Below are 12,492 nucleotides of genomic sequence, written 5' to 3' on the forward strand. Positions count from 1 at the left end.
TTCTTTCTTTTTCTCCCCCCTCTCTTCTCTCTCTCCTCTTCTTCCTCTCTCTCCTCCCTCTCTCTTTTCTTTCCTCTCTCTCTCTCTTTTCCCTCTCTCTCCTCCTTTTCCCTCTCTCACCTCCTTCTCTCTTTCTGTATTTTTGTGTGTAAGTGTGCAAGTTACATTTTCGGCATATCCCAAAAAAGATGTAGAGATTTCCAGAACATTCAAGAAATCAGTATGATGCAACTCTATTAAAAAGTTTCAGGATGACTTCTTCTTAGAGAAAACCCAGATGTTCCACATCCTAGCCAGCTGTTAAGGACTCCTCCCTGAAATTTGCCTCCCCCCTTTCTGGTTTGCAGTTTGAAAGCTGGGCAGGTTGCCAACCTGGGCTTTGATTCAGCTCTTTCAAAGTTACGATTAAAACTTGCACTGAGCTTTAGAAAGGAAAGATAGACTAGAAAATTCCAAATGATTTTCCCCCTTGTTCTCTGGCTTTCTTTAAAAAAATATATTTATTTTAGCAACTGCATTAAAATAAAAATGCCCAAGAGGAAATACAATATAAATGAGAAAAATATTCATTCATTTGAGTTTATTGGACTTTATTTATTAAAAACATTTATATGGCCACCAAACTCACTCATGGCGACTCTTATGTGGCTTGCAAAAGTAAAATCTCAAAAAAAAAAACAAAAAACCCCACCCAATAACCCCCCTAGCCCCCCCCTCCGCTGAATTCAATCAAACCAGCCGCTTGATAGGAGGAAATAGAGTTGGAAGGGACCTTGGAGGTCTTCTAGTCCAATTCCCTGCTCAACCAGGCGATCCTATACCATTCCAGACAAGTGACTGTCCAATCCCTTCTTAAAAACCTCCAATGTTGGAGCAATCACAACTTCTGGTGGCAAGTTGTTCCACTGGTTAATTGTCCTCACCGTCAGGAAATTTCTCCTTATTTCTAGGTTGCTTCTCTCCTTGCTTAGTTTCCATCCATTGCTTCTTGTCCTGCCCTTCAGGGGCTTTGGAGAACAGAATAACAGACTTGGAAGGGACCTTGGAGGTCTTCTAGTCCAACCCCCTGCTCAAGCAGGAAACCCGGCTTATACCATTCTGGCTAACATGGCTGTGCAGTCTCTTATTATTAGCAAAACTTTCTAACTAATCCAAAATTTCTGTTCTTACTTAACAAATCAAGCAAAAGCTAATATATTAAAGCCTTAAGTTAACCTAGCAGTTCGAAAGCAGGTAAAAAATGCAAGTAGAAAAATAGGAGCCACCTTTGGTGGGAAGGGAACAGCATTCCGTGCGGCTTCGGCATTGAATCATGCCGGCCACATGACCATGGAGACGTCTTCGGACAGTGCTGGCTCTTCGGCTTTAAAACAGAGATGAGCAGCGCCCGCTAGAGTCGGGAACGACTAGCACATAGGTGCAAGGGGAACCTTTAACCTTAAGTTAAAAGTTTGGATGGAGAAGAAGCCTCGATATAGAATTAAACCACTAATGCAAGTCTTTTCCAATGTGCTGGAAGAAACTATTTTGGTCCCCAAAATTCTATTTTTAAGTTATTTTTAAGTTTAAGTTAACTAGCGCCCCCTAGTGGGCAATTGAGGCACGGGCACCACGGTGGAAATCTTCGTGAAAATGCAGATTTAAGCACTATTTTGGCAGCTCTTAAAATAGCCTTTCCCAACCCCATCACGTTAACATGCCTGCAGGAGCCAGGAAGGGTTTTAAAACCGCAAAGGTGTCCCTGGCTATGCTGAACTTCCAGTTACAGGAGTAGTCTACCTCTGCATAGCAGATTGACAGGCAATTGTGGAGATGCCAGGGTTCCAATGTGAACCCTGACATCTGGCTGAGGAATTCTGGGAGTTGAAGTCTGTCTGGAGTTTCTGAGATTGCTAATCTAAAGCAGTGGTCCCCAACCTTTTTATCGCCGCGGACCAGTCAGCCTTTGATAATTTTACCGTGGCCCGCTGAGCACGCGCAGGGATGGGGGGCGTTGTTCGCGACGACACATTGATTGTTTATATATCAGATTGTTTTGATTAAACCAAAACTATTTTAAATAAAGATATGAAATTAATCAAGTATTGCATTTATTTTTCAAAATGAATGTACAATTTTTTTATTATTTAAGTTTTGTACCCTATCTTTTCTAACTAACATTAACTTTAAAAAGATGTTACATCAGACTACAATACAAGTAATTAAATGAAGACTAAAATAAGTGTTTTGGCATATTGAGCTTTTTATATTTCTTTCTTATATTGCTTCCTTAGTTGAGAACTTGCTCCTCAGCTTACTTATGCATTAACTGTTTGTTGCTTTTATGGTTTATTCATTCACTGCTCCATCTTCAGTTTTTTTCACAGGGGGCAGGGCTTCCTTCCTCCCTCCCTCCCTCCCTTCCTTCCCTCCCTCCATTCCTTTGGCCACCAATTTTGATCCAATTCTCTCTCTCTCTCTCTCTCTCTCTCTCTCTCTCACACACACACACACACACACGTTCTTTGGGGGGGGTTGAATTACTCCGCCTCACTGCGCAAAGTCAGCTCAGCATGCGTTCAGCCCCCACTTATGCCGAATCAAATCCGCAGCCGGCGGGACCAGGGGGTTGCATTTCAAAGCCGCCAGTCCTCTTGCTTCTTCTCCTTCACCGGCAAAGCTCCCGCTGGCGGCTCCGCCCATGGCAGCAGCGGTGGTGCCTCCCCCTCCGCTCGGAGCACCTCAGCTGGGCTCTGGGTTATCCCTGCCTCCACCTCCGCCGCTTTCCTACTAGCTCCCGCGGCCTCAAAAGCACGGCAGAGGAGGAAGGGGGAGGGATAACGCGGGAGCCAGCTCAGGTGCTCCGCTTGGAGGGAGAGGCACTGCCACTGCCATGGGCAGGGCGCCAGCAGGAGCTTTGCCGGTGAAGGAGAAGAAGCAAGAGGACTGGCGGCTCATCAAAACAAGTCTGGGGAGTTCCTTTGCAGGCGGCCAGTTCTAGCCGACTGCAAAGGACTTCCCCACGTTTGCTTTACAGAAAACTCTGCGTGGCAGATAGAATCTGCTGCGCGGGCTTTTTTTGCGCCGTGCGCGGCCGCGCAGGCGCGCACCTTAAAGGGAACAGTGATCATGGTCCCCAGTCACTGCGCGGCCCGGTGCCAGGTACTCCACGGCCCGGCACCGGTCCGCGGACCGGGGGTTGGGGACCACTGATCTAAAGCATAGACCTGCATCTACCAGCAGGTGGCGATCAAGGACAGGTTTAAAAGTGACGTTTCTCCATTTTTAGAATATAGTAGAATAAACTTGGAAGTTTATAAGGCTTGGAAGGGACCCTGGAGGTCTTCTAGCCCAACCCCTGCTCAGGGGGTTGCTTTATCCACGCTGCACCTTTCTCCAGCAGCAACCCAGATGGGCATAGGACAGAGAAAAACAAATCCCCGTTTGAGAATTTAACAAATTAAATTGAGTCTGAATGGAACTTCGTAGGGTCATCTAATCCATTTTACACCATCGTTTGCCATTTGGGAATGGAGACTAGCAAATTCAGCACATATTTTGGAAAATGTAACCGTGTGTTCTTCCGTACAGCTAGTCCTCGACTTATAAACGTTCATTTAGTGACCGTCCCAAATGACAGGGGCACCAAGAAAATTGGTTTAGGATCAGTTTTCTCACTTAACGACCGTTGCAGCATTCCTGTAGTCACAGGAACAAGGTTTGGGTGTTTGGCAATTGGCTCCTATTTATGACGAGTGTCCCAGGGTCAAGTGATCCCCTTTTGCGACCTTCGGAACGAGCAAAGACAACAGGGGAGCCAGATTCACTTAACGGCCGTGGTTACTAACTTAACCACTGCAAGTGATTCCAGGGTTGAAAGTGTGAAAAATGGTCGTCGGTCACTTTTTTTTTTAGGCTGTTGTAACTTTGAGTTGGCTACTATAGACAAATGGTTCTAAGTGGAGCTAGTCCTCGACTTACGACCAGAACAGAGCCCAGCATTTCTGTGAGTCATTGATTAAGTGACTTTTGTTCTGTTTTACCATCTTCCTTGCCGTGGTCGTTAAGCGGATCACTGCGGTGGATGAGTCGGTCACACATGGTTGTTAAGCGAATCCGTCTTCTTCGTGGACGTTGCTTGTCGAAAAGGGGGTCACGTGACCTGGGGACACAGTAACGGTCGTAAGTTAGGGACCAAGCATCTTGAGCAAGAGCCGAGGTGGCGCAGTGGTTAAATGCAGTACTGCAGGCCACTTCAGCTGACTGCTAGTTCTGCAGTTCAGCGGTTCAAATCTCACCGGCTCAGGGTTGACTTAGCCTTCCATCCTTCCGAGGTGGGTAAAATGAGGACCCAGACTCTGGGGCAATATATGCCGACTCTGTAAACCGCTTAGAGAGGGCTGAAAGCCCTATGAAGCGGTATATAAGTCTAACTGCTATTGCTATTGAATTTTGATTGCGTGAGCCTGGGGATGCTACAGGGGTCGTAAGCGTGGAAAACTTCCTTTTTGGGTGGTGTTGTGACTTTGAACGAATGGTTGTAAGTCAAGGACCAACCTGTCTTGTGTTAAGTCGTGTGTGTGGGGGGGTGGCCCTTCCCTCCCCCCCCTCCCCCCCGCTCACACCTGCTGCCCCATTTGGCCGAAGGCGAGATATGAATCATGGCATGTTCTCCTCCTTGGGGCCTGGTATGATTTTGCCTATCACAGGGATATATTTCTGCTCATTAAATGAATTATAATCCCATGTTTACGGCAGGACTTCGCGCAACGGGAGGGAGGGAAAGAGGAAGGAAATGACACGGCCGGCAGGAATGAAAGAGGCTTTTTCAGGGCTGTTCATTTTCTCTCTCTCTCCCCTGTATCCTGATTTAATCCCCGGTGAAGCTCCCTTCAAACCCCGTTAAATCGCCTTTCCCCCCCCCTTCCTGTCCTTATTTATCACTTTTCTTTCTTGTCTTTTTTTTTTAAGGTCTCTCCGTTCGAGATGTATGGGTAGTCCTCGACTTACGACCACAATGGAGGCGGACATTTAAGTTGAGAGACGTTGGTTCTGCCCAGTTTTACGAACTCCCCCGCCACCGTTGGTAAGTGAATCATGGCAGCGGTTAAGTTGGGAACATGGTGGTTGAGTGAATCCGGCTTCCGCGTGGACTTCGCGTGTCAGGAGGTCGCGAAAAGGGATCCCGTAACCTCGGGACACGGCCACCGTCATAAATATGAGTCCGTTCCCAAGTGTCTGATTTTTTGATCAGGTGACCGTGGAGATGCTGCAATGGTCGTAAGTGTGGAAAACGGTCATAAGTCACTTTTTTCCAGTGCCATGGAACTTTGGTCACTAAACAAAGTGTTGTAAGTTGAGATCTACCTGTAGTAAGCCAGGAAATGTGGTTGCACTAGCATCTGTTCACAATCCGTTTTAATTTGTGATATAACAGATGGTCCTCAATGTATGACGACTCCTGGGACCAGACTCTCTGTTGCTAAGCAAGGCAGTTGCTAAAATGAGATAAACCTGATTTTATGACCTTTTTGCCATGATTGTTAAGCAAATCACCGCAGTTGTTAACTGAATCACATAGTCATTAAGCGAATCGCTGCAGTTGTTAAGTGAATCACATGGTTGTTAAGCGAATCACATGGTTGTTAAGTGAATCACATGTTCGTTGAGTGAATCTCTGCAGTTGTTAATCAAATCACAGAGTTGTTAAGAGAAGTGCACAGTCATTCAGCGAAACTGCAGTTGTTAAGTGAATCATGCTTCTTAACAATTGCAGTATATAGCTGCAATTGTTAAGCGAACCACATGGTTGTTAAGTGAATCACATGGTTGTTAACTGAATCACATAGTTGTTAAGCAAACCACCGCAGTTGTTAAATGAATCACATAGTCGTTAAGTGAATCACTGAAGTTGTTAAGTGAATCACATGCTTGTTAAGCATATACCGTATATACTCGAGTATAGGCCGACCCGAATATAAGCCGAGGCACCCAATTTTACCACAAAAAACTGGAAAAGTTATTGACTCGAGTATAAGCCTAGGGTGGGAAATTCAGCAGCTACCGATAAATTTCAAAAATAAAAATAGATACCAATAATGCCATTGCCCATTGAATAACATATACAGCCTGCCTGTGCCCATTAAATATACAGTAGCCATTGTAAAAATTTGCTCTGCATAACAAAATTATTATCACACAATACCGGTGTATTCAATGAAATACTTCACTCACCTCATGATGTTGATGTCCCGCTGTGATGATGATGTCCCGCCTCCTATGACACACGGCACAGTGATTCCTATCATTGGATCACTGTACCAGAGGAGGTGGGACATCGCTATGTGGCTGCTTGCCATAACAAGGAGGAGGTGGGACATCGTTGCAGAGCGGCAGGAGGGGGAGGAAGGGGAATCGTAAGATAGCCCTGCATTACATTAGAACGTGAGGAGGGGGGATGGTGCGGTGCACGCTGCGCGGCAAACTGACACAGAGGGAGGGAAACTCGGGGGCGCTGGGCCATTCACGAGCGTCACCCAGCGGCATGGCCCTGCCCCTTTTTCTCCTCCATTTCGGGCAAATTTTTCACTGACTCGAGTATAAGCCGAGGCGGCTTTTTCAGCTCAAAAAGTGGGCTGAAAAACTAGGCTTATACTTGAGTATATACAGTAACTGCAATTGTTAAGTGAATCACATGGTTGGTAAGTGAATCACGTAGTCGTTAAGTGAATCATTGCAGTTGTTAAGTGAATCACATGATAGCTAGGCGAATCGGCTTCCCATTCTGTTTGGGGTTGGTCTAGATGGACTACCAGATCCCTTCCAACTCTGTATCTGTATCTGCTTGTCAGAAGCCAGTTAGGAAGGTCAGAAATGGGGATTACTGGGAAGCCGGAAGCCTTGTAAATACATGACAGTTGTCAATCACCCGAATTTTGATCAGTTGACTGGGGGGGACCCTGCAGCCGTTGTAAGCACGAGGATCAGTTGTCAGTCACAATTTCAGCTTCAGTTGCGAAACGAAGGGACGTATATCAGGGACTGTCTGCGTGGCAATGCTGTTTAGGTGAGATCCTATGTTTCCAAGGTCTTTTTGTGCAACTGAAAAGGGATTGGAAACAAACAAAGAAAAAAAAGATTTATCTGGATGGATTAAATTCCTTAAAAACCGTCTCAGAAAAATCGGATTTGCAGGTTTTGGCTGGGCCGGAAGTTGCTTTCGCGCATCCCATTTAGCAGTCTTAAATCAACCTAAAATCTGCATTCAAACGAAGAACTGCACCAAGGTTCGTTTCCTTTGTGCCCTGAGCCAAATTCTGATTCTGAGTGATGTCCTGAAGACGTCAAGCTGGATGTGGCTGGTACATCAATCCTCTTCTCCTGTGGGTGGTGAATCCATTTCCCCTACAGGGTGTTGCTTCCGCCTGTCTGTGGCCCAGAGCATCATCCCTCAAGGCGGAACAACGGAGAAAGAGACGCACGGATATTTTAAGCACTTTTCCCCACTCGCAAATTAAACAATGGAGATAATATTTTGTGGCTTGGGGTTGAGTTGTGGGGCCCTGGCATAGGCAGGGAGAAGGAGGAGGAGGAGGAGAACTGTGGGGTCCTTGGTGCCCTCTGAGCATGTTCTTTTCTCGCGGGCGTTTCGTGGCCCAACTAGGGAATATCATCAGAGCTAGAAAGGAGTGGGGTTTGCAGGGAAAGGAGGAGGAAGAAGGGGGAAGGGGGGAGGAGGAAGAGGAGGAGGAGAAGGAAGAGGAGAAAGGAGGAGGAGTGCGTGTTGCGTGTTGTGGGCTCAGCTCCTGACAGTTGCAAAAGAGCCAGGAGTGAAAAGCAACAATGTGCTTTCACACGAATGAATCACATTGTGCTGGATCTGTTCTTTCCCTTTTCCTTTCCTTTCCTTTCCTTTCCTCTCTCCCTCTTTTTCTCCTTCCTTCCTTTCCTTTGCTTTTCTCTCTACTCTTTTCTCTTCCTTCCTCATTTTTCCTTTCCTTTTCTTCTCTACCTCTTTTCTCCCTTCTATTTCCTTTCTACCTCTTTTTCTCTTCCCTCTTTCCCTTTCATTTCTTTTCTTTCCTCTCTACCTCTTTTCTCCCTTCTTTCCTTTCTTTCTACCTCTTTTTCTCTTCCCTCCCTCATTCATTCCTTTTCTTTCCTCTCTACCTCTTTTCTCCTTCCTTCCTTTCCTTTCTTTCTCTTTTTCTCTTCCCTCTCTCCCTCATTCATTCCTTTTCTTTCCTCTCTGTCCTCTTTTTCTCCTTCCTTCCTTTCCTTTCCTTTCTCTTTTTCTCTTCCCTCTCTCCCTCATTCATTCCTTTTCTTTCCTCTCTACCTCTTTTTCCTCCTTCCTTCCTTTCCTTTCCTTTCTCTTTTTCTCTTCCCTCTCTCCCTCATTCATTTCCTTTTCTTTCCTCTCTATCTCTTTTTCTCTTCCCTCCCTCATTTTTTCTTTCCTTTCTTCTCTACCTCTTTTTCTCCTTCCTTCCTTCCTTCCTTCCTTCCTTCCTTCCTTCCTTCCTTTTGTTTCCTTTCTACTTCTTTTTCTCCTCCATCCCTCATTCTTTCCTTTCTATTTCCTCTCTACCTCATTTTTCCTTCCTTCCCTTCCTCCCTTCCCTTTCCTTTCTTCTTTCCTTTTCTTTCCTTCCCCTTCCCCATCCCCTTCCTCCCTCCTCCTCCTCCTCTCCCCTCCTCCTCCCCCTCCTCTCCTCCTCCTCCTCTTCTCCTCCTCCTCCTCCTCCTCCCCTCCTCCTCCCCCTCCTCTTCTCCTCCTCCTCTTCTCCTCCTCCTCCACCCCGCTGCCTCATTCTCCTCCTCCTCCTCCCCTCCTCCTCCTCCGCCTCCTCTTCTCCTCCTTCTCCTCCTCCTTCTCCTCCTCCTCCTCCCCTCCTCCTCCCCCTCCTCTTCTCCTCCTCCTCTTCTCCTCCTCCTCCACCCCGCTGCCTCATTCTCCTCCTCCTCCTCCCCTCCTCCTCCTCCGCCTCCTCTTCTCCTCCTTCTCCTCCTCCTTCTCCTCCTCCTCCTCCCTCCCTCCTCCCCCTCCTCTTCTCCTCCTCTTCCACCCCGCTGCCTCATTCTCCTCCTCCTCCCCCCTCCTCTTCTCCTCCTCCTCCTCCTCCTCCTCTCCTCCTCCTCCTCTCCTCCTCCCCTCCTCCTCCCCTCCTCCTCCCCCTCCTCTTCTCCTCCTCCTCCTCCTCTCCTCCTCCTTCTCCTCCTCCTCCTCCTCCTCCTCCTCCCTTCCCTTTCTCAATTCACTTCCTTCCCCTCCCGCTGCAATCTCCCTAAACAAGCTGTTGTCAGTTGTGGGCTACCTCTATTACCCCCCCCCCCCGTCTTTCCTTCCCGTTTTCCCATGTTCTTTCTTTCAATTCATCCTTGATGGATTTGGGATGCTTTCACTCCCAGCTGCTTTGTTTTTCACTTCCGCAGGGAGAGAAAAAAAAGACGCCGTCCTTTTATCCAAAGCGGGGAGGGTGAAACCTGACCCACTCACCTGCCCGTCATTAAAAATTTACTGGAGATGCTGGCATAACTCTTCCATGCCGCCTGGGACGGAAAGAGTTCAAGGCCAGCAATGACCTTGACTGGCTCACTCTGCCCGGAATGCGCTTTTTAGACTTAATTACTTGCCATTGCAAAACACCAGGCAAATTTAATAGCTGGGGTTGGGTAAAAATGAATGTTTAGTGGCCGGAAACGTTTAGAATCCTTCTTTAGAATTGCAGAGTTATATTATATATTTGGAGGAAGGAACATTCGCCACAAACCACAACTTTCCCATGATTTAAAAACCCAGATTTTAGATGGCCGGTGGGTCGGAGTCGTTACTCCTGGGAAGGCTGCTCTAAGTTTCAAGTCACACGCTCAAAAAGCCAACCCAATCCTAGGCTGCATCAGAGAGAAGGATGACATCCAAATTTAGGGATGCGATAGTGAGGTGGTGAGGACATTTGGAATACAGGGAGCCCTCAACTTAAAGGTAAAGGTTCTCCTCGCACATATGTGCTAGTCGTTCCCGACTCTAGGGGGCGGTGCCCATCTCCGTTTCAAAGCCGAAGAGCCAGCGCTGTCCGAAGACTTCTCCGTGGTCATGTGGCCGGCATGACTCAACGCCGAAGGAGCACGGAACGCTGTTCCCTTCCCACCAAAGGTGGTTCCTGTTTTTCTACTTGCATTTTTTACCTGCTTTCGAACTGCTAGGTTGGCAGAAGCTGGGACAAGTCACGGGAGCTCACTCCGTTACGCGGCGCTAGGGATTCGAACCGCCAATCTTTCTGATCGACAAGCCCAGTGTCTTAGCCACTGAGCCATCGCTCTTAAGGTAGCTGATAACTGTCATATGGCCCTGGCCCCCTCTCCGCCTCTGACCCAGAGCAATAGCAATAGCAGTTAGACTTATATACCGCTTCATAGGGCTTTCAGCCCTCTCTAAGCGGTTTACAGAGTCAGCATATTGCCCCCAACAACAATCCGGGTCCTCATTTCACCCACCTCGGAAGGATGGAAGGCTGAGTCAACCCTGAGCCGGTGAGATTTGAACAGCCGAACTGCAGAACTGCAGTCAGCTGAAGTGGCCTGCAGTGCTGCATTTAACCACTGCGCCACCTCGGCTCATCCGAGCCTTCCCCAGACTCCAGGACTGGTGGGCCACAACAATACCACAGCCTGGAAATCCTCCGCCTTTCCTAAGCGTTAATAGATAACGGTTTGCTAATCATTAAACCTGGAATGCAAAGCTTAAAACAATTTGTCTCTCTTTGAATTCCTAAGAACGGCTCTCTCTTTGATCGGGGAAGAAAAAAATGTGTTTGCTTTCACATTCCTTCTCTTCTTATCTCGTTCGCTGGCAGGTTGAACAAATTAACTCCGAGCATGAAAATCCTCATATTTCTACTCTGCCACTGCTGGGAGCCGGCTACGTTTCGGCCTTGAGAACAAAACTCCCAGAATCCTCAGCAAAGAATATGCTTGTGGGGGATTCTGGGAGTTCTAGTCTGAACTCCGCTGGGTGCAGACCTCGTGGATCTAAGCGTCTGACGACGGGAATCTGTTGTAGCTCAGGGGAGGTTTTGATTTGGAATAAAATGGGTTAGTTGGGAAAGTGGCTTCCAGACCGGTGGGGGGGGGGGTTTGCCTTGTTTAGCGACCGGTTGTGTAGCCACGGTTCAAAGTTACAACCAACAGCCCCCCACCCCTCCAAAAAAAACCTTGCATTTGCAGCACTCAACAATCACTTAACTACAAGTTGTATATTTATTTTAATTCCATTTAATTCTTTGGAGGTCTTCTAGTCCAGTGGTCTTCAAGCTTGGGAACTTTAAGACTGGTGGACTTCAACTCCCAGAGTTCCTCAGCCACTGGCTGAGGAACTCTGGGAGTTGAAGTCCACAGGTCTTAAAGTTGCCAAGGTTGGAGACCCCTGTTCTAGTCCAACCCCTTACTCAAGCTGGAGCCCCTCTGCCATTTCAGATCATTTTTTTAATCCAACTCTTCTTAAAAACCTCCAATATTGGAGCCCCCACAACTTCCAGTGGCAAGCTGTTCCGCAGGTTAATTGTCCTCACTGTCGGGAAATTTCTCCTTAATTCCAGTTTGCTTCTCTCCTTGGTTAATTTCCATCCATCACTTCTTGTTCTGCCTTCAAGTGCTTTGGAGAATAGATACCCTCTTCTTCATTTATTTATTTGTTTATTAAATTTGCTGGGAAGTTGTATTATTCCTGGAAAAAAAGTCACTTTCTCCTTTCGTTCCCTTAACTTTTTACCCGTGGAAATCTCTCAATCTGGACCCAGCAGCTTTAGATATAAAGATTAATCCCGGCGTGAGGAGCCAGATTATTGGGGGAAATATGCCGAAGTTGTAAACTGCTTTATAAGAACAGAACAGAATAACCCAAGTTGGAAGGGACCTTGGAGGTCCTCTAGTCCAACCCCCTGCTCAAGCAGGAGACTTATACCATTCCATGCAAATGGCTATCTTCTTAAAAACTTCCAGTGATGGAGCCCCCTCCCCACAACTTCTAGTGGCAAGCAGTTCCACTGGTTAATTGTTCTCGCTGTCAGGAAATTTCTCCTTAATTCCAGATTACTTCTCTCCTTGGTTAATTTCCATCCATCACTTCTTGGCCTGCCTTCAAGTGTTTTGGAGAATAGACCGATAACCTCTTCTTCATTTTATTTATTTATTTATTAAATTTAAATGCCTCCCATTTGACTATCAAGTGACGCTGAGATACAGGCCTTGACCAAAATTGAGCCCCCGAATTGGGTTGGTAAGCATGGTGGTTAAGTAAGTTGTGCCTCATTTTACAGCCTTTCCACCACCGTTGTTAAGCGAATCACCGCGGCTGTTAAGTGACTCGCCTGGTCATTAAGCAAATCTGGCTCCTCTCCCCCCCACCCCCCCACGCATGGACTTTGCTTGTCGAAATCCAGCTCGGAGGCTCAGAAATGCTGATCACGGGACAGTAAAATTGTCACAGAAAGAAAGGGCTGAATTTATGGATCT

The sequence above is a fragment of the Thamnophis sirtalis genome, unplaced genomic scaffold (genome assembly GCF_051295495.1).
Source record: "Thamnophis sirtalis isolate CommonGarterSnake01/CBP01778 unplaced genomic scaffold, rThaSir2_p1.2 scaffold_8, whole genome shotgun sequence".
Classification (NCBI taxonomy): Eukaryota; Metazoa; Chordata; class Lepidosauria; order Squamata; family Natricidae; genus Thamnophis; species Thamnophis sirtalis.